This window comes from Podarcis raffonei, chromosome 1 (genome assembly GCF_027172205.1).
Source record: "Podarcis raffonei isolate rPodRaf1 chromosome 1, rPodRaf1.pri, whole genome shotgun sequence".
NCBI classification, from domain to species: Eukaryota; Metazoa; Chordata; class Lepidosauria; order Squamata; family Lacertidae; genus Podarcis; species Podarcis raffonei.
Genome location: NC_070602.1, coordinates 70,850,525 through 70,877,470, shown reverse-complemented (window position 1 = coordinate 70,877,470; position 26,946 = coordinate 70,850,525). Strand labels below are relative to the sequence as shown.

Genomic DNA, 26,946 nt, shown 5'->3' with positions numbered 1-26,946 from the left:
AATAATGTATGAAAAAGTAATTGTAGAATTGACATGTGAACATATAGGAACAGTTTGTGCAATAAAATGTTTCAAGGTTCCCCCTCCCTTTCCATTCCAGAGCAATAATCTATTTCATGTTTGGAAATTATTAAACATGGGGGGGGAAAATCCTATTCTGCTGAGAATTGTTTGAAGAGTAGTAACACTAGTCTATAAACTGTAGCTACATCAGCTCCTGCTTTACTGGTGGTGGTGATGCTATGGATCAGATGTGTATTACGGTGGAAATAACCATGTGTCATATATGCATTAATGACAGAGCCCTCAAATGTACAAGCTTTTGCGGTAAACATTTATGCAGGGCAGCATTTCACTGTGTTGATAAAGTATCCAAATATATGTATATTCTAGGATATTTTAGCTTGCCACTCTATATGACTGCTGGTGAGTACAGCAAACCTCGGCTCCCAGATTCCTCCATTTTGAAACGTTTTGGCTCCTGAATGCTGAAAAAAAAACCTAGAAATAAATGCTCCAGTTTTTGAATGTTTTTCAGAAGCTGAATGTCCAACGCGGTTTCCGCTTGAGTGCAGGAAGCTTCTGCAACCAATCAGAAGCCGCGCCTTAGTTGTTGAACATTTTGGAAGCCGAACGGGCTTCTGGAATGGATTACATTCCAGAATCGAAGTTTGACTGTACCTGTTTTGTTAAGATGGGATATGTATGTTTCATATGGGGACAGAAGGCTAGCCTCCTACTCATTAGTCTACTTTTATACAACTACAGAGGAATGAAGAAACTGTTTACCCTAATTGGTTTGCTTAATGTGAATGCTCATAGAAAATGATGTCCTTGCTGACAGATATGTTCACAATACCCTAGACCCGCATGGCTACTCCCTCTGGCTCCCTTTAAACATCCAGGAAGATAAAAGAGGGTGTTATACATATGATCTGTTTCTTTAAGAGCAGGCCTAGGTTGTAACAGCAGTACCCTTTTCCTCTTTGAATAGGTGTGGTTTCTCCCTTAAGCCAACTGGAACTGGTTACAGTCAGTAAACCTGCACAGGAAGGCCAAGCTGGCTAGCTTTCTTTCTCTCTGTGTGTTTGCCGTTTATTAATAAAAAGAGTTTTCAAAGTTACCTCTACTCTTGATTCTTCTTGTGCTTAGGACTCGCATTGTGCTGTCACAGAATTAAGGTTAGTGTGAGAATGTCTGACATTCTACAATTTTGGTAGAATTTGACAGTTTTACTTTTCTGTTTGTAAGTGGCAATGGATGCTATCCATCTAGATTTAAGCACTTCACACTGGTGACAGTGGAGGAAAATATGTTTAAATCCAACTGTTATCCCTAAGTTAATACAGTGATGATTTCACTGAGGTGTACAACTGGGTAATGGCAAATGGTTTTTCTCACTGCTGGGGTCTGGGATTTGAAGCAGAAACTGGTACCTGTGCATCAGTGGCTCTGCAAAGCAAATCTTTCTTATTTAGAATCTGAAGCATTAGTGTTTTTGGATCTTTTGAAGAAATAAAACTGAGGTCTTGACAACTGTCTTGATCTCAAGCTGAGCATACAATGAGTATCATGGAGTTCAGAAGCTCAGTGCATTCAAGTGTAGCGCCTTAATGCTCTCAGCCCTTTCACTCATACACAGACACAAGTATGTGTGTGTTTTTAAACTCTGTTGGTAATAAGAGCAAAAAACAACAACAACCCACAACCCTCTAGATATTCTATTCTTAATGCAATTAAGTGGGACATTGTTCCAAAATGAGACTCTGGAAATAGTAAGAGAGAACTATGCGTTATTTGTTTTATATTTTTGTAACAAATTGACTTTAGGGTATGAATTGTCATAGTATCTTTAGTCCTTAATAAACTGACCTCATAGATCTAGATAGGATGATACATATAGTATACAGTAAATTGACCTACAGTACAACTCCAAAAGAGACCTGATCGATTGCTAAAGGCTCCAACAATTTTTACTTTTTGCAGATGTTTAAGCTGTACTATACAAAGTTGATTAAAATATACTATCAATTTTGAAATTTGCAGGGATTTTTCTATTGTGCTGGGCCCCAACAGATTAGTATCCAGATCCTACTTGGGTGGATACTTGCTGGTGTCTGATTGTCTACTAAGTTTCCAGGTTGCTGGAACCCGTGATGCTAAAATATATAAAAAATTAACCAGTAACATTTGTGGGGTTTCATTTTTAGAAGTTAAGGAAACCAAAATATCGCCTTGATTTTCCATGCAGCATCCTATAATTCATCGATCCCACTATTCTACACATGAACCATATAACTCATCACAAATGATCATGGGCAACATCATAAAACACACACATGTGCAAACATGTTCATCATCATCTACACTTATCTCTGTTTTAGAAATCTGAGTGCTGCCTGACATATATGACAAAGAATCACAAAGTTGGAAGGGATCTCAAAGGTTATGTTGCCCAACTGACTTCTTAAAAGGGTGACAGACATACACATTCAAACTGAGCGCATCCACCAGTGCAGTTAAACCCACAGGAAGGATGTGCAGGGATGCAACATCACTATGTCTACTGCAGTCCACCTGGCTAATAATTCCACATGCAGCTGACTGTCTAAAAACCATCACTGGGTAGCACTGAAAGGCCAAAGTGAGAAAGGAACCAGAGAGCACATGAATTTGAGAAAAGGAGCTTCTCTAAAGTATATTGTATCATTGGTTTTGGCTAGTTATTACATGGAAAACCTTACTGACTGTTTAAGAGGCAGATAGAAATGTAGGAGCCATTCACAGAAACCCAGTTTGCAGAAGGAGGGAAGAAACCCTTCTTACAGAATAAGAAATGAATGGTTATGGGAGGAAAAATAGCACCAAAGTTAGACGTATTTGTTACACAGAAGGAAACTTGCAGCTAGTAGTTGCAGCAGAGGAAATTTTGGTTGAAAAGATTGACATTTTAATAAACTGATCTTAATTAATAGCACTTTGAAATTCTGAGTTGTGCACTGCCTATCTCAAAACACTAGAACCAGTGGCTTTTAAAATAATTTGCTGCTTGTGGGTGATCTCTTTTTGAAACAAACCCGGACCCTCCAGTCACAATTTATTTTTTATTTCAAAAATGATTTTTACGAGCAAATTTTGCTTTGGTTCAAGAGAATTATAAATCATTATTACACAGCCAGACACTTCAAACATTTTGTAAGAGCTTTGTGCCCAATGAGGCATCAAAGGCAATACTGAAATTCATGATTACAGTGTGAGTGTATGTCCATTCATTAATATATTACAGTTCAGGACTCTCTATATTAATAGGAGATCTTGGATTTGTTGTGGGTTTCTCCATTAGAGAAAGGTATCTCTTGCTCCCCTACAAAGCAAAGAGACTACTGTAAAGGAAATTATAGGCTCTCACTAGCACAAGATGTGCTTAAAAATCTACTAAATGCAAGAAGGGCACAGCAGATGTGACTTTAGCTATGTCTTAAATTCTATTCCCTCATCTCCTTTTTAAAAACAACAATTAATAGGAGTCACCAGGGGCACCAATCAGGATCAGGACTGTGCTGCAGGGGACTAAACCCTCCTCTGCTCTGCCATTTTGCTCCCTCAGCTGCTTGTTGCTGCAATTAGGATGCTTGCGGAATGAGATCTTTATGAATTCCAATAAAAGTTTACATGATCCACACCACTCATACCAATGCGTGCATTGGAACTTGGTTATCCACCAGCTTTTACACCTCCCACATCTTCTAATGCAGTTCTAGGTTCAAAAGTATTGAAATAATATCAACATCTTATTTTGAGAGAAAACAGATTTTTAAATGATGTGTTTAAACTGCAAATTTTCATGCAGATGTTTTTGTAGAAAAAGGTTCACAGATTAATGAGGAAGCAGCTGTAACAGTCAAACTGCTGCAAGGTTACAGCACCTCCTGTGACTGTAGAGACTGATATGGGAAAGACATGTTTTGTTGCAGCTGGGGCAGATGAAAGCATTTGGTTGTGCTGTTCCAGATGAACCATGGCATCTCCATGTAATAAATAAATAGATAATATTTTAGTATTAGGGAAGGTCACCTAGAAATAGCTACCGCAAGAAACTGTGTTGTTTCTGTCTGAGAAGACACCCCTCTCCACAAAAAACAGTAAAGTCCCATTCTGGTAGTGGGAGTCCTTGTGCTGTCTTCTGCCCTAGGCCCTAATTCTACTGCATATATGGTTCAAGACTGCAATATCTGAAGAACTGCCTCTATCTATATGAACCTATCCAGACCCTGAGATCATCCTGAGACCCTTCTTTGTGTGTCTCCTCCATGAAAGATCTGGAGGGCAGCAACATGAGAATGGGCCTTTTCTGCAGTGGCTCCCCATTTGTAGAATGCTCTCCCAGGGAGGTTCGGCTGGCACCTTCATTATACAATATTAGGCGCCAGGTGAAAACATTCCTCTTTAACCAGGCTTTAGGCTGATTGACATCCAATGCCCTTTTAATGTGTTGTGGAAGCGGGGATTGTTGGGCTGTCTCTGTTTTTATTTTTATGATGTGTTTTGTATTTGTTATATTGTAATTTTATGTTGTGAACCGCCCTGAGATCTCCGGGTATAGGGCAGTATACAAACGTAATTTAAAAATTAAATATATAAATAAAGAAGAATAGAGTATCATGCTTTCGGAGCTTGATTTTATGGTTATGCCTCTCAGGAAGAGAGGTGCAGCACTCCCATATGCCTTGTATGCCTATCCCAGTGCAAGGTACCAGGATTACCCCCCCCCAGCACATTAGCAGCGGTAATTTTTTTAAAAATGCCTCTGCTATGCCTGACACATTGTGTGTATGTATGTGTGTATATATATTCCCCGCATATATAGTGTTTATTAGCTACATTTCTTTCCAGTGCAACAGAATAGTAGATGTTCTTTGTTTGTTGTGCTCTCTTTTTGTTCATGCTTAAATCAATAAAATATTTAGTTGCAATCAAAATGTTTATTATAGGCAAACACCCAAGAATTCAGTAAAAAAACACACCAATATAAGAAAACAAAAGCGGAGGAACACAAAGCAGCCCCCTACAGTGAGCAAATCTTACTCCCAGGTGCCTTCTTGACGCTAACCATAAAAGCTACGGAAATATTCATTATAAACTAGCAGATCTGTCAAGATCAAGCCAGGATTCCTGGAGTGAACAGCACAAAAGGCAAAATGAAAAGATATCTTTTTCTCTTTTTATATAGTTCTGGATATGCATATGGATAGTCTGCATTGCATAAAAATTCAGGCTTTTGTGACTGTGCGGTTGCGGCTGTGTTTGTGTTTAAGCTAGGTGTAGATATGTGTTTCTAATAACAATATTCAAAAAAGCACACTGAATTATGAATATCAAAATAACTCCTCTCCCCTACAATGGAGTTGACATTAGGGAGAATTTGGGTCAGTCCACCTGGATTAATAATGCTGCTCTGACACAAAGACTTAAATGTATACTGTTAACACTAAGTGTTGCACTTATGTCTAGTCCACATGCAGGCTCAATTGGCTATTCTCTCACCATTTTTAATCTGCCGGGGGGGGGGGGCGGAACACTCCTTTTAAGATCAGTTTGTATATGTGAACGAACGTCCTATACATCTTCACTATAGTTGTATCAAACAGTTTTGCAAGTTCACCTTTTCATGCTGTGACCAGTTAAAAATTAGGGTTGAGCTGAAAAGAAGAGCAGGGCTGGGTTGCTTTTTGCCAAGTTCTCGCACCGCTTATAAAATTTCCCCTTCTGGCGAAAGAAGTCCTCCCTGTTTGTCATCCTGTGCTGCAATGGAACTGCCACAAGGAAAGAGAAGCGAAGTCCACCTTGTCAAGGCAGCTGAGCTGACACTCCCTGTCATTGCAATGTACAGTGGTGTACCTCGGGTTAAGAACTTATTTCGTTCTGGAGGTCTGTTCTTAACCTGAAACTGTTCTTAACCTGAAGCACCACTTTAGCTAATGGGGCCTCCCACTGCCGCCGCACAATTTCTGTTCTCATCCTGAAGCAAAGTTCTTAACCCGAGGTACTATTTCTGGGTTAGCGGAGTCTGCAACCTGAAGCGTCTGTAATCTGAAGTACCACTGTACAAAATAAGGAGTTATTAATACAGTACCTGACTGCATTGGGAAGTTTTATTATATATCTGACTCTGTTTTATATATTTCAGCATAAATAACATCAATTCATATGTATTTTAATTATTGATATTGCCTATTTTGTAATAAATTGCAAAAGTTATACTGTTTGTATTAAAAAGAATGTTTTTTTGGATCATCATAACATGTTCTGAGATGAATTGGTATTGGATTGTTCAGTGTAATGATGCATTTTTGCTGTTGTACTGCTACTGCATTACGAAATGTTTTGGGCATATTTATGTACAAAAGCAGCATACATATTGATATAATATAAACAACAACAACAAGAAGAACTTTTTTTATTACAATTAATTCCAGTGCTTCTGAACACTGCCCACTCATCTGATGAAAGAGGTAATTTTTTTATGCCTCCTTGTGAAAGTTGATAAAGATCTTTGGTGACATCTGGAGAGGGAATGGCACTTATACCCTAATAACTAATGTTACAAGGTGGCTGAGGGGCATAGGGATATTATCTCCTTCAACTTCAAAAATTCACCACGCTGTTCTCTGATCCTTTTTAAGTAGTCTCCACAGTCAGCATGCATCCTGGATTTTCCATGAGACTGTGGAGAGCAGCAAGAGGGTTGCTCTTTAAACAATTGCAAGGAATAACATCCACACCTCTCTAAAACTTGCTCCTGGAAATTTAAGTAAAATCTCTGTCACCTTTCTCTTACTTTGGGGTGGTGGTGGTGGTGGGGAGAATTTCTTTTCACCTATTTCTCTGTCAATAGCTAGAAAAATGGACAAATTATCACAGCAACTTTACTAATCTTAGTTGGATAGGCGCCACTGGGTTTTCAGTTTCTGATTAACTTTCCTTTCAAATATTGGAACAAAAATTGAAATTACTGGAACAATGCCTAGGATATGGGACAATTACAAATGAGATGTCTATGTGCAAGTCACCATCAGGTCACAACCAATGCATGTGCCAAAAATCCTGAATGCTGCTCATCATGGAACATTTTAGATTCCAGAATAGTATACCTGATAGTAAAGAGAAATGTTACTCCCTAAAGATAACCATATATATATATATATGCATATTTAATATTAATCAATATCTGAGGGGGGAGGGAAATACTTAAGAACATCAAATACAAATCACCATCAAAAGAACTGTAGCATCAGTACACTGAACACGAAAACTAGTTCTGTGATGTCAATTCACAAAATGAATAAGATGAGCCAAAGACTCAGGAGGAAGCCAGTCAATTTGCCAATTTCATGTACAACCTTTTCCAGGTGTATGCCAGCTTAAATATATATCATACCATGTTCATGTGTAGAAGCATATTTTCCTCAACTCATACATTTCTTTTCACATATATCCATAAATTGCTAATTTGATTGTGTTTGGACATTCTGCTGGTTATTTGATGCATGGAATTAGTTTTCCTGGGTCATTTGTACTTTCCAGGTTCCATTGGCTTAAGTGCTCACCTTGGTCCCTTACATTAATTTCTAATCTGCTTCCCTGTACACCAACTCTTGTTCAGCCTACTTGACCATGAGACCTATTAGGACATTTCTAAGCAACGCCTGGACAAATTCAACTGACTAAATTCTGCTAATTTCTGCTTATTGATCAGACTCTATCACAGGGAACCTGTGTCCCTTCACATGTTATTGAGCTGTAACTCAAATCAGTCCAAGCCAGCATGGCCAGTGGTCAGGGATAATGGAAGCTGTGGTCTAAAAACAGGCTCCCCACCCATTTTACAATAAATACCCCAGTAAGAATGCTTTTCCCAAGCAGTAACGGGAGTGGATTTTCATAAAGTCTCGTTTAGAAAAACCTGTCATTGTTTCATTATCATCTATGACTGGGGCTGTTGTATCTCTCAGTGGGGTCTGCCATGTTAACGATATAACTGTGTATTCCTCAGCAGGAGGCCACACCTCACGGAGACAGATTAAGATGAAGAGCTTCTTAGATGACATTACAATGAAGCAGTTTCTACCACTATTTTGGTGAATTTCATTGTAGTTTACAAGCCAGAATTTAAAAGCTAACTTACAAAGCCCTTAAATTAGTAAGCAGCATTAAGGGCACGCTATTCTTAGCTGGTTTTGGTTAGTAAGAAATAAGAAACTGCCAGGTTAATAAGAAATATAAAATCAGTTAAGTCGTATCTTCTCTCAGACGTATGTACTGTATGTGACACTTTGCATACATCACCGGAGAGTGATAGTTCCTACTTACTTGTGTGTGGCTCACCAAGCCCACCATCTAGGAAGCCCATCAGAGGCTTGATAAATCTGTTGGCTTTGCTGCTTGCCTGTGACTGTAAAATGGTGATGGGTATCAGGTACAATATATGGCTGGTGGGTTGCATGCTACATTGGGTAGAATTCAACATCATGCTATTACAAGTATTCCATCCGCACAAGCATTCCAGCTTGCCACTTGAAATGACCCCCCTCCTCCCCTCCCCTGCATGTTCTTCTGGGAGTTCTCCCTACCCCCCACCAGATCCAAGGCCCATGAGCGGCAGACTATATGGGGCAGAACCCCATTGTGAATCAGGGCAAACTAATGGGGCTCCTTAAGTGAATCCCACCTTTGATTCTTGGTAGGCCACAGGTTGTATGGTACTTGGTAGTGCATGTTATAGTTTAGACCAGGGGTAGGGAACTCCTAAGTGAAGCTAATCCCAGTGGGGCTCACTGTCACTACCAATCCACTGATAGGTGCTCACAGTAAGCTCTAACTGTTTCTTTGAAGCAGCATCCTTACTTGCCTCACACCTGACATCACATATGACTTCAGTGAGCAAGGTTGGGTTTTGTGGTTCAAACCTGGGCCTGTGGCAGGCCTAATTAAATTCATGAGTCAGAAGTTCCCCAAGCCTGCTGTAGACTCTCACTGGATGTTTCAGATGAAATCAGCACAGGACATTGGTAAAGCATTTTACTCTCCAGTGAGGTTAGGGTATTCTATTTGGAGCTACCTCATTTAATCCTCACAACCACTTCGTGGAAAAGCAGCTACAGATGAAACAAATCTACCTTTAGGTTTTGAACAATGACTTAGGTTTCTCTGCAAAGGCAACTCTCTTTTAGTCCAGATAAGCTTACTGACAGTACAGAGTGCATTAGTAGCATGTGGCACAGCACTATTCAGGTTTATTGGCACAATTTAAGCACACAGACAGCATCTGTGAAAATGTGACTGAGCCATCAAGTAAGGTGCAGAATTGAAGTGAACCGTTATACTAGCAACAAGAGATCAGCGATCATTTACAAAACAAAAACAGAATAAACAGTATGGACACTGATAGCCATTCACAAGCACTCTAGTTACAAATAGGAGTGTCCCTGTTTACACTGTCGCTGTCTCTATGGCTGAATGTACAGTAGATGGAATACTCCAGGGTATGTTGGCACAATGTCTGGGACAGTTTGCAAATTTTCTTCTGCTGTGAATCTTGTCACCTTGCTTGACAAGATCTTCTTGCATTCTCATAATGTAACATAAATGCTCTTTGAGTGGTTTCTGCATCTGAGTAAATGTGCCTCAAGCAGAATGTAAGTCAAGACTCAGGGGCTGGGGGGTGGGAATGAAAGCTGCAGCAACTCTGTGCAACTTTTCTGTACACTATTTTGGCATAGCTGTCAACGTTTCCCTTTTTTTAAAAGGGAAATTCCCTTACTCCGAATAGGATTCCTTGCAAGAAAAGGCAATAGTTGACAGCTATGTAATTTTGGTGGAAGGTGATTCTATGAATTAACAAAAAACCCCAAAACAGCAAATGTATTATTTCTGTGACAGCAAATCTGTTGAAATGACATGTCCTTCTTTACTTTGCCAGGACAACACGAATGCAGAAAGCAAGAAAGGAAACTTGTGAGCATTCCGTGTAACTCAGGTGAAAGGTGGCGTAGTAGTTCTAGTGACGTAGATGGTAGATTCAAGCCACCAAGGTAGCTGTTTTCCATTTCAGATGAGAGTTGGTGTTGTCCGTCTTGTACAGGGCAAATTAAAAGAGGCTTTATGTGAGGTCCTTGAATGAGGAAAATGCTTGACTTCCTAAGCCTAGAATCTGAATTTTATAGAAATAAAAATTTAAATCCAGTTTGCCAGCTGGGTCTGAGTGCAGATAACAGAAGCAAAGGGGCTAGATGGGTCAAGAAAGGGTATTTACCATAGAAAAGCGACTCTGTCCTTGTAGAACTAGTGAAACTTCCAAATCTTCTCTGAAATCTAAGGAACCTACAAACAGCAAGTGCTTACTGCCTATGGACTCTATGAGGTGGTCTACATGTAGAGAAGTTTGCAGCCACTGCACCCCCCTCCCCCATTTCTGTTGCTGCTGTAAGCTAAGCCCTGGTTTGGCTGTGTTTCATCTATACCCAGGCTCATGGCTTTAATCCTCCTGACAATCCTTCAGCTACAATCCCAAGAACAAACCTTGGTTACAGTCTGTGTGTTTGGAGTCAGACAAATCACAAGCCTGTGTTCAGACAACACACCACACCATGGCTTAGATCGCAGTAGCAACAGGACCAGAGAAAGAATAACACAGCTACAATCTCCTCTCCAGAAACCCCACACTTGTGTGTTCACACTCAGTGATTGTATGGCTTAGCATTATGTGCAAACCAGCTCGGTGTCTTGATGGCTATGTGCTACGTCCAGGAATGGAGGCAGCATGGCTCTGAATACCAGTTGCTTGTGCACAACAATGAAGGGGAGTGTTACTTTTATGACTTCTTTGTGGGATTCCCAGAGGCATCTAGATGACCACTGTGGGAAATGGGATGTTGGACTAGGTAGCCTTTGGCTCGTCTTCTGTCTGTTCCTACTCACACTTTGTGTTTCCCTCTTCCATAGGATTCACTGCCACTTGAGGAGGGAGTGGCGGAGGCACTCAAAGCAGCAAGTAAAGAATATGGCACTATTTCAGGGGCCAGGTTTGTCCCATCGCACAGTCAGTTGCCAGTTTCTACCCCCACTGAACATCATTCAGATGAAACATTTTTTTAAAAAGACAGAAATGAGCTTCTTGCTGTCTTCCTCCTCCCCTCTTTTAAGTGACACAGACCTTAACTTTTCCCCATTGGATTAAGTTAAATTACTTTTCCATTGATACTCACAGAATGAGGTTAGAGGTTCTTCTGTTTAGTAAGTACAAGATTTCAAAGTTCCAGAGCTATGGGCTATGGAGTGAGCACTTGCATTGAAATGATCCATTCATAATAACAGAGAAGGAATATGTATTTTTCCCCTCCCGTATGTCAACAATTGTGTGTACTTTTCATGAGACTCAGAAAATAAAGGGGGGGGAGAAAACTAGTGGACAGATTATTTGTTGGCTTAGTAGATTAGAATCAAGAGCTTCTGTAAATTAAAAACAAAAGCAGCTTTGGAATGTACTTTACTGTTTCTGGAAACAAAGATCATTCTTTTCTTCTTTAGAATAATCAAAAATAAGAGTGTTTTTAGTCCCTATGCTTAGATTTATAATGCTCTGCACAATCTCTTCTATGAGCTGTCAGAAATCACTATTTTTCATTTTTCTAGGAAATATTTATTTAGGTTTTGGTTGATTTGTGGCTCTTCTGGAAATTGTTTATGTTAACAAGGAAACTATCTCATTACAATCTTTTTAAAATGGTGCTTAATGTGAAAGTGAATGCATAACCCTGTAAACATTGTACAATAGCACCCATGTGGTTTTTTTTTTTTAATGGTTTGCTTACAGGTCTAACTTCATTAAAGTTTATGTTCTAATTATGCAAGATTTTCCTTGTAATTTATTACAAAAAGTGTGAACGCATTCTTAAGAGGTAACGTCTGTTCTTTTGAACTGATTAAACCCCTTGGGCTATAATACATCTCATTAAGCTGGTGACATAAAAAAGAGAGGATAATCTTTAGTAAAGAGTGGATTCAGGAAACAGTGCACTGTTGATAAGACAGTTGTAGGGCAAAAGTGAAGGTGCATGACTGCGGGATACCTGATGACAGTCCTGATTATGTCACAATATGTTTTTCAATTACTTCTTCTACACAATTAAAAAAAAATGTACAAGTTATCATGGCTCTCGCACAAGAATGTAGCTTGTATGTAACTCGACTAGTGTGCTACAAATAATGGGTTGGGAACTACTGATGCAGGGTTAATTTTGTCATTACAGTTTTAAGTAGTGGGATTACATACCAATTCAGACTACAGCATAGACTTTTCTCTCACGTCCCTAGAATTTAATTTGATTGTAACAAAACAAACCTACCTTAATCATTTCTTTCTTCCATCTGCTTGACCCTTATCATGGTGAGCAGTGAAGACAGCGCAGAACCACGGATGAGAGATTGGATATCATGAGATTTTCCCAGGGGCAGAATCTGTAACAATGATGAAAACCATGTAGCCACAGAATTGACTTTCTGATAACCATCCCCCCCCCATAAATTAAGCTAAGAAAATCTTGTTGACTCTAAGGTTTTGATTTCTTAAAAGTGCTTTGCCAAAACCAGTATTCCACTTTATTTAAAGTTTCCTTCTCCCATGTAAGAGGCTTTTTATTTTCTACATCATTCGTAGGAACTTAAGGTTTTATTGCTGTGAGGAGGTTGAGGGAATGGTATGTATTTTTGTTTCTGTTAAACCTTTCTCCAGCTCTCTGTAGTCTCTTTGGCTGTCTACGCTCCCTGATCTGAAATGCTCAATGGGGAGAGTTATGGTACTTCATGTCATCTTTCCCTAGGCTATAATTGAAGTGTAGGGCACTGGCAAAGCTGGCTATCAAGGGCCTATGATTGGTGCGCTTGCTGGTTGGGTTTTTAAGGGAAGTCCTTTCTTTTTTAAAAAGGTAAAAGGAAACAAACACTTTCTGCAAGGATTACTTTAAAAGCAAAAAAGGGGGGATGATGATGATGATAATAATAATAATAATAATAATAATAATAATAATAATAATAATATGCTGTTATGCACATGGTGGGCAGCATTCCCAACTTCCAGGAAAACCCACTCCAAAACCTGGGGTTTCCAGAAAATGTGGATGCCTGGGAAGGCTGACAAAAGCAGACCACTGGTAAAATAATTTGTAGAATGAACACAAGCACTTCTCAAGTCACCTCAAAAATGAGGTAAATGTAGCATAAATCATGTATTCGCACCTGTGAGAATTCTACTGGTATTTTCTCTCCCCTTTGGTAATTTTTGAATGTGATTCTTTTGCTTATTAATTGACAGATAAAACTAAAAAAGAAAACAACCCACAAACTTTTCAACAATTTTTTTAATGCACTCAACTGTATACTCAAGTTTCAACTCTAAGTAAAGCAATTGTGAAAGGTTGCACCAAAGTTTTAAATCCCAAAAACAATTTAATCCAGGCTATGGCATTAAATGGGACGCGGGTGGCGCTGTGGGTAAAACCTCAGCGCCTAGGGCTTGCCAATCGCATGGTCGGCAGTTCGAATCCCCGCGGCGGGGTGAGCTCCCGTCTTTCGGTCCCAGCTCCTGCCCACCTAGCAGTTTGAAAGCACGCTTAAGTGCAAGTAGATAAATAGGTACCGCTTTTTAGCGGGAAGGTAAACGGCGTTTCTGTGTGCTGCGCTGGTGCTGGCTCGCCAGAGCAGCTTCGTCACGCTGGCCACGTGACCCGGAAGTGTCTCCGGACAGCGCTGGCCACCGGCCTCTTAAGTGAGATGGGCGCACAACCCTAGAGTTGGACATGACTGGCCCGTACGGGCAGGGGTACCTTTACCTTTTATGGCATTAAATACTTTTCCCATAGTTGGATTAACAGCTGAACAACAGACTAGGATCAAACAAGAAACCTATTGCTTCTGTTAAGATGTTTATACCAAGAAAAGCTATGCCTGTTGAACATCTGCCCGTTACTCTGCTGTGTACGAGCCTCACCAGAGGTATAAAAAGTTCGTCCATCCACTGCTCGCTATTTGCTTTCCTTCTATTATGTCCCATTCTATGCAGCTGCATTTTCTACCTGCTAATGCAGCATGTAATATTGGTCTTGTCTGTGCTGTTGGATGACTATTTGGTAAGAGCTGTAGTGACAGTGGGAGAAACTGACCGTGCTTTATTCTTGCCAGCAAATTTCAAAGAATGGTTGTGGTTCTTATATCAAAAAGTGCAACTTTGAAAAAGTGGCCCTTAAATGGGAGCTGAATCAAATTTATCCACTATCCTTAGTCTCTACACGTACAAACTATTTAAATGCCTTTAGATATCAGAACAGGCACTGTCTCTGTTGCCTTTTCAGTGCCTACTAAGACTTTCCTCTTTCAAAAAGTCTTTTAAGTTGAGCTCTTTCCCAGTCTGCATCTATAATGGAATTGTTTTTAATGTTTTAATAAAGTTTTATCAGTTATTGCTTACTATCCTGGGCTCTTTTGGGCTGAAGGGCAGGATATAAATTAAATAAAATTGCAGAGGTTCTTAAACTTTTTACCTTCAAGGCCTGGTTGAGAGGTGGCCTAAATACTTAGGCCCACCAGTCACAAAATGGTGGAGCAAAGGCAGCTGGTCACAAAATGGTGGCAGCCATCAGCGTTTTAATGGGTATCAGAAGAAAATGGTGTCAGTTAATCTTTGGAAATGGCTAAACTCTTTACTACAGCATTTTCCTTGTAGCAAGGAGTCCTGCATCTCAGCTCTACTCACACTAAGTACAGTGGTAGTACTTAATTCGTTCTGGAGGTCCGTTCTTAACCTGAAACTGTTCTTAACCTGAAGCACCACTTTAGCTAATGGGACCTCCTGCTGCCACCGCACCGCCACCACACGCTTTCTGTTCTCACCCTGAAGCAAAGTTCTTAACCTGAAGCACTATTTCTGGGTTAGCGGAGTCCGTAACCTGAAGCGTATGTAACCTAAAGCGTATGTAACCACTGTACAGGCATTTGCTCTGGAGGTATTGTGATTCAGCCTCCCCATTTTAGGCAGAATTTGCTGATATAGAGGCTCTAATTCGAAAATACTTTTTCTTTTAATATTTTTCACTTCCTACCCCCACATGCCCTTCAAAGCATTTTTACCCATGCCCTGTAATTTCTGCTCCCATTCTCCTATCACACTCATATTGTAATTTATTCCCCACTGACAAGCCCCCCCCCCAAAAAAAAAACACTTCAGGTTTTCTTTTCATTCCTCCTTTCTGGTTCTTTTACAACCACTTCTTCCTATTTTAAGAACTTTTCTCTCTTAAACCCTTCCTTACCATTACCAGTTTATTAAGCAAGTTAGTAAATATTGACCTTTTCTTGCTTGTTCTAATTTCCTTCAGTGCATCGTCTGGTCCTTTCTCTTCAGAGGAAGGAGACATTCTCTTCCACCGCCCCTTTTTACTCAGCTCACAAACTGTTGCAGGTGCTGCTTTTGATTCAGCCAAAAGCCTATGTCATAGCTAGGAGGTGGGGCACTGAGGAGGCAGTGGTCAGGGTATGGTCCCGAGATCCCCCTAAAAGGGCCCCATGATCCAAGGGCCACCGATTGAGAAGCACTGCGCACAATGCCGGATTTACGTATAAGCTAAACAAGCTATAGCTTAGGGCCCCACTATCTTGCCCCCCAATAAAGAAAAAACCCCTGGATGTACGTTTCCAAAATATAAGATAAAAAAACAAATAAAATAAAACCTACATACAGCAACAGTGTTTTGTGTGGTGTAGGCTCCTATGATGTAAGTAATGGGCCCCGCCTGCTAGCCTGCTCCCTAAAATATCACTGGTTAGATACCTATTAGGTCCATAAATTACCATATAGCATATATTCACAAAAAACAGCAACAATTTGTTGCTGACAAAGGACAGCTGGACATATAAAGGGCCCCATTACCTTTAGTAGCTTAGGGTCTCATCAAACCTAAATCCGGCCCTGACTGCTCTGTTGCATACACAAATCCTTGCTAGAAATATTGAACACACTCCTGTTAACACACACTCTTTCTGCACAGTAAACTCTGCAGATTCAATTCCCAACCCCTTTGTAAAATCATACCTCAACTGGATAGCACCATTGTTCCCTTTGGGGGTTCCAAAAGACTGCTTGCTCAAAAAAGTGGGGAAGGATCAGTGCATTCCAGTAACAGGCATCTGATTGGCTCAGATGAAAATGCATGCACCTGATGGTCAGACAGGCAGATAATTCAGAAGGGCAGCCAAAATCCTAAATTACTTAATTGGCTCATAAGGAGGACTCCTATTGGCTAGTGGTACTGATCAGAGTCAGATAACCTAAGGACAAAAGAATCCCTCAGCCTTGCTTAACCCTTTCCATTCAATATGTGAGAGTTGTTACTTTCACCTAGGTGAGAGGGAAGGGAACAGCTCTCTGTAGTGAGATTTTGTGATTGGCTGTGATGTGAAGACAGCAGAGTGGCCACCACAGGAGACGGGCAGAAACAACTCCAGGAAGTTAGACATCTTAGTAAGTGGAAATTTTAAGGATATGAGTTTAGGGTGACAGGATAGAGGCTGAGCTATGGTTTGGGATGCTGGTTTTTATGGGGGTGGGGACAGATTGCAAATCTGCTGATCAGACAAAGTATCTGCATGAAGTCTGAGCTCAAAGGGCTGGAGCAGGCAAGCAAATTTGTAAGTAGTGCATGAGTGTTACTATATCTGAAAAAACTGCTAGTGAGAAAAATAGGGTGAAATGATAAAGGCAAGAGAGCCATTGTTTGTAACCACCTGGTTCAGACCCCATATTTGTTTAGATTGTAACATTCTTCTGTCCTGTGTTATGAATGAAGTGATTGGAAAATAATATGAACTGTACATGCAGGTGTAGGTATTATTCAGCAGACCAGACTGCCATAGCCAGTTGCTACTTACTTGCATATGGGACCAAGTAAGAAGGTTAGGACAGCAGTCAGGAAGAGAAACTTAAGGACACAGAGGGAAGTCGCACGTTAAGGGAACAGCTACCAGGAAGTGATTCAGTACAGAAAGTACAGAGGAAGAGTAGGAGGGAGTTAGGAGTTAAAAGAAAGCTTGTTTAAATAAAGTATTTTGTTTTATAGTACTCCTACCTGATCCTTAGTGATAATTAACACCACTTGAAACATGCACAGGGTTATTTAATGTGAACTTCAAGCTGTTGTGAACTACAAGACCAAAACATGTAACCTTCTCGATTTGGTAAATTTTCTCTCTTATTTCTTGCAAATGTTTAATGTAGTTATCTCCTTTCCAGATCTAATATACTTTGTTTCTGGGTGTGCATGCTTTGGGATGAGTACACACATTTTATTTTAGCACCAACAGAGTCTGAGTATTTGTATTTTCTATGTAGTCCAGATGCACTCCAAATCTGCACCCAGTGAGAACTGGTTTCATTCTGCAGAATTTGTTTGAGTGCAAGCTAGAATCTCTTCTTTGGCAAGTCCATATATGTCCTAGATCAGGCATGTCCAAAGTCCATTTTGGGGGCCTAATCAGGCCCGCCGGTCGTTTTAATCCGGCCCCTGTGGCAATTTATTACCTAGGGTAAAATCCTAAAAACCCCTCAACAACTCCAACCCTTAAAAAAGCTCAATAACTTCAATCCTTAAAAAAAGCTGGCCCTCTTTGAAAAAAGTTTGGACACCACTGTCCTAGATGAATGTTTTGGACATATAGGGAATAGTTGATTTCTTTTCTATACTATTTCAGCCAGTCCAGGATATGCAGCTGTCCATTCCTGAACAAGGAGGGGGGCATTATTCCCAGCTGCTGTACTTAAGACAGTTGAGTTACCAAGGCCACCAAGTTAGGTTTCAGTTTGCCTTTTTATTTAGAGTGATTTTAATTCTATTCTGGGGTTGCTGTGGGTTTTGTATGTCTTGGCACTGCAATATGTTCTAGGGGAAATCCTACAAGCCTCATTAAGAAGCCTGACCACATCATACCCTCTCTTTGGCACAATGTACACTACTAGTTTTCTTGGCTCTAGTATGTAAATCTCTTTTGATAGAAGGATTTCCATTTCCACATGTCAGCGAAATGAGCCCATGGACACCCAGATCTTTCGGTATGTTTCTTGTAGCTTATTCAGAACTTGAATGCTGGAAGCTAAACTTATCAGTTGTGCTCTCTCAAGACAAATGGAATGACACTCAAAATAAATGTTAAGAAGTTCTCAGCACTGATGGGCTGATGTTTCCTCATAGTTCCTCATAGTATATTGCTCCTGATAATATCTCTAACTTTCTTCCAGATACCATCAGCCACAGCCAGCTTGGCCAGTGGTCAGGGATGATGGCAGCCTAAAAACATCTAGAAGAAGACAGCATGTTGGTTACTTCTTTTCTATGACTTAGAAATATGGTGGGTACAATCCAGAAAAAAGTTAGTAGGGAGTAAGTCCCTTAAAAAAAAAAAAAGGTACTGACTATTCTCGATTAATATTGCTGGGTTTTGCCCAGTGCCTCTGATATCCTAGAACTAAGTTGAACTGAAGGGCTGAGTGTCACAAACATTTTCCCCCACCTTCTTTTGGGTGGTTGAAAAGAAGGGTCACTTTTTAAAAAAAAGGTTTACAGCTGAGGTATCTTGAATGTTTTAAAAAACTTGAGACAGTTATGTGCATCAGTGCACAGCAACAGATCTTTAAGTATTCTAATATGAACTAGCATACGCATTAGTGTACAGCAACAGGCTTAAAGAAAAGCGGCCATTAATGAGCATTAGCGCACAGGGCAGGATTTTAAAAGAGCCTTTTACGTTCTGCAATTGTTTTTAAAGCCAGGCATTAATCAGTACATCAGTGCACAGCAAGGGTGTTTAAAATTTTTCTGCTAATGTGCAGCAGCATGTGCAACAGCACACAACAACAAGGCTGCAATAAAAAATGTGGGCCATGTTCTCTCATAGATTCTGCTACTACCAAACATCAACAACAGACGCAAGCGCAGTGGCTGCAAACAGGAACAAGTTACAAAAAACCAGAGGATTTTCACAAACCTTTTCAAGTCCTGGAAAAGACTGTTTTCACACTAAGCCATTGTCAATTCTGCCCCCTGTTAATTGACCCATCCACAGTTCTCACAACCTCAGCCTCTGGTTCAATTTTTATTTTTACTAAGTTAAGGTGGGTACATAACAATGTTAATTGTGGGAAAACATTATTTTTGTTACCCTTTGAACTCAGTGCTTCTTTTTAACCTATTCTCAATTAATACATTTTCTCTCTCATTGCATTCCATAGCACACACTGAATTCAATCTCCACACTACCACACACCTGTCTGTTATGCTTCTCTCTGCTCCCTATTTGTTTTGTCTTCTGCCAAAAAGCAGATTATAGACTGCTTTTCTGTTTTAATTACGGCACACTCTAAAACAGTTTGTACTGGATTGGAGCTAAAATTTCTCAGAAGACATTACTCTAAGAAATGTCCATAGGAAAATAAAGGTTATGTTGCAGAATTTTCTCTTAATAGTCTCTCCCCCCCCCCCCCAGTTATGGCTGCAATTCCCGTCCCCTGAAATGATGCTGAGTTGAGGGCATTGTGAAGGCTGTAAATTGGCAGCCAGTTGCTGTTCTTGCCATTTTTGGATACAGCAGCTAAGAGGGAATAAGAAAGATGCTTCGCTCCTGCAAATGGTTACTCCCCTCCCCTCTTAAGAAACTGGAGAAATTCTCCTCCCCAGGCTAGGAAAATTAGGTGAAATTCTCTATTCCCTTCCACTATCCCCAATATCTCTCTTTTTTAAAATAATATTTATTAAAATTTCAGAGGAAATACAAAAATATAAAAAAAGAAAAGAAGAAAAAAAGAAGACAAAAGAATACAAAATACAGAAGAATAAAAATAAAAATAGTTAAAAACAAATCAGTCATTCCATATCCTATCTTTCATCTGCCTATTTCCCTGACTTCCTCACACCTCCCTTTTTTTGTATCCTGATTCAGTCATTGTTTCAGCAAATCCTTTCTATATTTTATCTTATAACCAATTAATTAACTCTATACATCCTATCCATCTTTCACCATATTCTGATGTTCAATTTACCTTACCTTATTTAACCTTATCTTACCATAAAATACCTTAACCTTATCTTAGCATAAAATACCGTAAAATACCTTAAAACTTAAAAACTTAATACTTATTTATCCTTATATCATTTCTGCTAAAGTCAGACAATTTCATTCCAACATTCTCCCTAATATTCATTAATTTTACACTAATTCCCAAAATAAATTTTTTTCTTTATAGACTCATCCAGTGTTCATCCAACGTCCCTTCTTCCTGGTCTCGGGTTGTGTCAGTCCTTATTATCCAATTCCATCTAGTCCATCAACCTGGTAGTCTGATATCCGAGGCTCTTAAGTCTCTTCCATGCCCCTTCTGCAGATCTTTTTCTTCTTGTTTATGCTTGCACTTTTCCTTGTCTTTTGTTGGTCTCTTTCTTAGTTTCTTTCCTTTCTCCTTAGGGAGTAGGTCTCCGGGGAATTTCCATCCATACTCATGTCCATCTCCCCACGTCAAACCAGCCCATTCCCCACAGTCCCACTCCCCACAGTCATCAATATAATCCAAAAGATCTTTAACAGCATATTTCAAAATCTCTCCAAAGTTGAGATCCTCCTCAGCTCCAGATTCCTTCAGGCCTAATTCAAGTTCATTCTTCCAAAACAGCGGCTTATACTCCTGCAGGGCCTCGGGTCTCACCATTTGTGTTGCTTGAGGTAGCACCGTAGCTTCCTCCATTATTATCTGGCCTTGCATTTGCCCAGTCGAACCAGTTTCCTGGATTGGTCCCTGTATAATTTCTATGTCAATATTCCCTATTTGTCCACATTCACTAGTTGCAACAGTCATCGAATCCAACTTCTCATTCATCAAATCTACCTTCTCATGCAACTGCTCCAGCAAAGCACTTGTCTTGCAAAAAGCAAGCACCAGGACTTCTTCCAAACACATTTTTATTCAAGGTCACAGTCTGGTCCCACGATGTTAATCTCACAGCTGTGAAATCCCCAAGTAAACTGCAGCAACAATTTGACAAGCTCCCTCTAGAGGATACAATTTCTATTTGTGTCCATCTTTTTAAATCATGTCCAACAAAGGAAAGTTACTTTCAGTTTTCAAATATTTTGTTTCTTTAGAGTGCAACAGGCAGCAGTGGAATCAATTTGTTTCTCTTTTTTCTTGCTATCTGTCAAAATGTTCCATTCACAGTCAATGAATGAATTATTGGAACGTCTCCGATAATTTCTGTCTCTGGCACCCCGTTCCCAGGTTTGAGACGGTGGAAACTTATTTTCCTTTACTCCCTCTCCAGCAGGCTTGAACAGTTTAATTTCCCCCCCCTTTTCTCCTGCTTCCAAGGGGGTTTTAATGGTTATAAATGAAGGAAATTTTGACCTTTCTAAAGCGACTTTCCAGGCTATTAGCTTACAAGATTTTTGCTTCAGTCTATTTACAGAAAGCGGAAGGCAGACTTCCTGTTTTGAACCTTCCCGCTTCGGTGCCAAATTAAAATATTTCTTGATCCAATTTTCCGTTTCTACTCTCGCTTTCTACTCACGGGTACTTGTTTAGAATCCAATTGTTGACAGGAAAAAGTCAGTGCTCTCCGGCAATGGCAATGCGGCTTCCCTCCGTGAAAATAGCAGTCAGTTTGCAGCACCGCGCCGATCACCCTCCTTCGCTCCTTCGCTCTGGAGTCCCGCGAATAGGGGAGGCACTCCTGGTGCTCTGCCGAACCCCACGTTCCCAGGCTTCTTCCACCTGGGATTTCTAGCGGGTCCCCACCTTCGCCACGGCGGGTAGACCCAGTTTCCGCGGAGACAGTTCCTCCAGTCGGAGGAACTCCGCCATTTCGCCGATGGCGCTAACCCGGAAGTCCACTATCCCCCCCAATATCTCTTCCCACAAATAAGGTATAGGATTTTGAGCAGCCATTTGTGCACAGCTCCAGCATGTGTTCCAGGTGGTGTTAAGAACCAATCAGGAGCAATATAAAACAAATAACTTTATTCAATTCCAAACTCGCTCTGTCTCTCATGCTCTCTCTCTCTGTACTCTCACTTCCTGGTAGATGTGTGCTTAATCTGTGCCTTTCCCCCCTTTGGGTCACTAGCTTTCTCTCCTAGGAGGAGGAGGAACCAGCAACTGGAGCTGCACCGGCCCCAACCATGAGGATGTCTTGTTTGTAGGTAGGTCTCAGGGTGCCCTCAGCACCCTGTGCGGGGAAACCACCTGTACTGCCCTAAATCTGGTGCTGAATTAGTTCCACATACATTGGTGCAATATATTCAGGAATGGTTCCATATCAATAAATAATGATGATAACTTACTGCACTTTGTGTTATCTTTGACATATAATGTAAGACCTCTCAGAATATAACTTATTCAATCCTTTCTATATATTTTATAGACAACAACAGTATTCCATTCATCATTTTGTCACTAACTTTCGGATATGCGTGTTGTCCATATTTTACAATTGGGTGTTTGAACCCCTGTAGATATAAAAAGAGGAGATGGGGATGTCACATTCTGCCATCCTCTTTCTGCATACGCTTATTATTATTATAGCAGATAGTACAGAGCAGGCACCCCCAAATTCGACCCTCCAGATGTTTTGGGACTACCACTCCCATCATCCTTAGCTAACAGGACTAGTGGTCAGGGATGATGGGCGTTCTAGTCCCAAAACATCTGGAGTTTGGGGATGCCTGGTATAGAGCTATTTAAATTAAGCTATTTTGGATTGAACCAACCATAGAACCCTGATAATTCCCCTCCTTTTCAGAATCTGAAACCATTTTAAGGGTTGTAGTCATAAAACTTCCTGGCGTACAGATCCTGCTGCTCATGAACGTATGGAAAAGATACTGAAAAAACAAGACATCTCTATTCTCTAGTGTTGTGAAGACTTACATGAATACGCGAAGACTTACATGAATACCAGAACAGGTTCAACTGCCAGGATAAAAGTTCATTATTAAAAGACCCTGCATTCTTTTCACTAGGAACACGGGTGGCACTGTGGTCTAAACCACAGAGCCTAGGGCTTGCCAATCAGAAGGTCGGTGGTTCGAATCCCTGTGATGGGGTGAGCTCCTGTTGCTCGGTCCCTGCTCCTGCCAACCTAGCAGTTCAAAAGCACGTCAAAGTGCAAGTAGATAAATAGGTACCACTCCGGCGGGAAGGTAAACGGCGTTTCCGTGTGCTGCTCTGATTCACCAGAAGCTGCATAGTCATGCTGGCCACATGACCCGGAAGCTGTACACTGGCTCCCTTGGCCAGAAAAGCGAGATGAGCGCCGCAACCCCAGAGTCGTTCGCGAATGGTCCTAATGGTCAGGGGTCCCTTTATCTTTCTATCCTTTTCACTATAACGGAATCATTTCGTGGAACTATTTGTGATCGACCTGTAAGACTCATTGCAGAATTACTGCCTTGCCTTTTGAAGTCAAATTGCTGTTTGTAGTTAAGGGCAGCTCTACTTGTAAAAATCCATGCTTCCTGGTCTAGGCCCAGTAAGTTACTTAGTGCTATCAATTATTATCACATCCTATATGTATAATTTCTGTGTCTATCAGAATTAATCTCACTTTTCCTCTTAATAGGGAGAGATTTTTTTTCTTTTCCAAATCTCTCTGCGTGTTTTGAATTGTAGGATAAGCGAAGCACTGTGATATAGAAAATAAGTCACCTAACTTGAGACAGCATAGGTTAAAAATCAATACAGCAAACACTCAGCATTACAAGCACCAGATTGCCATAACATATCTCATTTGTGTAGTTCTGGTCTTGGTTCCAATTATTTTTCAGAATTTTGCAAAATTAATATATAATTCACACCACCATTGATTCCGCAGTCCTAGGCGCATTTAACATAGGGGTAAGTTACCTCAAAATCGGAGGGATTTACTCTTGAGTAAACATGCACAGGGCTCAGCTATGTTTGACTGTCTTTTGGTTTCAAGCAGTTAAAGAGAAAGAAAAAAGAAACTTACTGCTTCAGGTAAAATATTACTTCCTAAATCAAACCATAGCCAAGTGCACTGTTAAGACATTTAGAAAGTTCCTAAACGATTTCCATGTTCAGAAATATTTTATGTAGTCTATTCGGTTACATTCTTGGAATAGTACATAATTGCTTTCCTGGGCTGATGTTGATGCAAATACTCCACCCCACACAACCCGCTTTTCTACCGGCGAGGTAATTCTGATATTAAGAACAGATACTGCTTTTGAATAGGACATTGTTTTGTGGCCAGATCAGTAGCAGCTACCTCCTGTTTCCTCCTTGCAGTTTCCATTCAAGATTTGAACAACATAACAGGACAAAAGGGAGACAGAATTTTGAGTGCTAGCAGACCTGTGTGGATTGTGTTTTGCTTTACTCTCAGCAATGTTCATTAATTCTTCTACTACCATCAGATGTGTGTGTGTATTTCACAGTAACTAGCAAAGAATTACCATTTGTTGATGTCAGCCTCTGTCCTTTATTTTAATGAGAATGCCAGCTCTAAATCCTCTCTGATCACTTTTATTTCTTACTGGGACTAAATAAGGATATTCCCAGTGGTGTATTAATCTCGGTTGGCACGGTTTTAATCAACTGATCTCAAAGAGGCTATGGACTCACAAGCAGCTTGCCACCCACTTGGGCTCTTTCTACACTAATAGGGTTGACTATGTTACATAGAATGTCTGCTGCTCACACTGTAATTTAAGCCAAGCTGTGTTTTAAAAAAACAAAAATCACGCTCTCTCTGCAGGCACAGAGAAAGTTGGTCTTTTTGTTTTGTTTCATAGCATCGAGGCTGAAGAACAGAACCAGCAGTAGCACACCAAGGGCTTTAAAAACACATTTCGTACCAGTTGAAAAATTGCATAGCAATTAAGTCTATCCCCCTACCCCACTTCAATCCTTTCGGAGAGACAGTCTTTATGTTTTGCCATAGGTTTTCAAATCTTCGTTGAAATTGCCAGGGTGAAGGAGGAAACAATTACAGGATGCTGGCTTTCAAAGTGTCTGGGATTGCCAAATAAGTTTATCTTTTTTTTCTCATCGTGGATAAAAACATGCTAAACCTTAAACCAAATTGTTAAACTGAAACGCATGGGAGTTGCCAACCTCTCCCTCTGCTTTTTTGTTTTACGCTGGGTTTGTTTGGATGGGTTTTCCATAGCCCTCTTTTTGCCAGTGACGACTTTTGAAGATAGTATGTTTTGAATTTGCTGAGAGATCTACTGCTCTGTGCTCAGTTTTCAGGGCTTTTAGAAAGCATTCAGTAATGCCCATTTGGTTATAAGAAAAAATTATGAGCTGACAGGTTAAATATAATTATAGTGGGTATTCCGTACAAGAAGAAAGAGGTGCCTTTTAAAGCCATCTTGGCAATCTGTTTGCACTCGTTTCATTCATAGAAATAGGTTTTCTGAGGGGGGTGGGTAGTGGTAGCAAGGGGGCATGTGTTCTAAAAAAAAAAAAGTTTCTTAAGGCTTAATGCAAATTTGAAAAAATTGCAGAGATTTTATATGATGAAGGCAATGGCATTTGCATTAGTATTTGGTTGTTACAACTTTCACGGTGTATGTGTAACAGCCTGAAATCCAGAAAAGCTGGAAATCCGGAAAAGCTGGATTTTGAGAAGGGATCAAAGGAAGTCACACGTAGCCATAGTGGCCTCTGTTCAAACTATTCCAAGCCCAGGTCTGGTTAAATTTACTTGTGGCTAGAGCCCAGTGAAAGGAATGGGGCATGTTAGCCATGACTGCTTAGGTGACATTGCTTTCAATGGGACTCACTGCACTATCTTATAATGTGTTTACTTAGGGCTTCCTTACAGGTAATGTACAGACAAATTTCTCATGTTGCAATGATATTGAGTAAAATGCAGTCCAATTCTATGAATGTTTACTCAGAAGTATGACCCACGTTACTCAATGGGATAAATGTGCATATAATTTCCACCAAGAGTCATAGGCTTGTAACAAGTGATGGGTTTTGCACAATTTGTGGAAGGCGTTTGGGATTTTTGAGGTGGCAGTTTAGAACTTTGTTTTAGATGCATATGAAGTGGTATAAGAGAGGAAATATGAATCTCTTCTGATTATTTTTAACTGTTCATAGTAATAAGTACAGTGGTACCTCGGGTTAAGAACTTAATTCATTCTGGAGGTCTGTTCTTAACCTGAAATTGTTCTTAACCTGAGATACCACTTTAGTTAATGGGGCCTCCCGCTGCCACCGCACAATTTCTGTTCTCATCCTGAAGCAAAGTTTTTAACCCAAGGTATATTTCTGGGTTAGCAGAGTCTGTAACTTGAAGCGTCTGTAACCCGAGGTACCACTGTACACACAAAACATATGGAATAGCCAGTATTTGTTTCTTGGGGGGCGGGATCCAGTACTTCTGGCATTCCAGTAACGCAATTGAGGGGTTCCACGGGGTTGAACTAGTTGACCCTTAGGAATCCCTTCCAGTTTTTCGATTTCTCAAAGCCAGGTGGCCTCCCTCTCCCTGTCCTTGTATTACCTGGGGCACTTGCCGCACTGGCTCCAGGGACTTCAGTGCTTCCTGCACCTGCCCTGCCACAACCATCGTGAATGCCACAAGTGAGGTGACCAGGGCGCACATAGCCAGCAGCAGAGCGCAGCGCGTGGCAGGGAAAGCATGTCACATGCTGTGGCAGCCAGGCTCTGGTGGGGCTTTACTCACGTCATGGCTTCCCATGAGGTTGAATGTCTTGGGGGGGGAGGTGCTGGTACTGCGTATTGTTGAATACCACCAGAAAAAAAGCACTGGGGATAACCATTGTTGCACACATCAAGGGAATTCCCTTTTTCTTTTAAAA

The 26,946-nt window shown here is 40.5% G+C and overlaps 1 long non-coding RNA gene across 5 annotated transcripts in view; it reads right to left on the bottom strand.

Moving 5' to 3' along the window:
• LOC128415776 (uncharacterized) overlaps positions 1-16,376 on the bottom strand; it is a 123,912-nt gene extending 107,536 nt beyond the window's left edge. For 2 of the 5 annotated variants that reach the window (XR_008331058.1, XR_008331063.1), the window contains exons 1-2: positions 16,142-16,374; positions 12,405-12,516 (exon numbers count right to left, since the gene is read on the bottom strand). This is a non-coding gene — a long non-coding RNA (uncharacterized LOC128415776). Of the gene's footprint in view, positions 1-12,404; positions 12,517-16,141 lie in introns of all 5 variants that reach the window. The other 3 variants (XR_008331062.1, XR_008331061.1, XR_008331059.1) reach the window with 3 other exon arrangements.
• Positions 16,377-26,946: the final 10,570 nt, after the last annotated feature.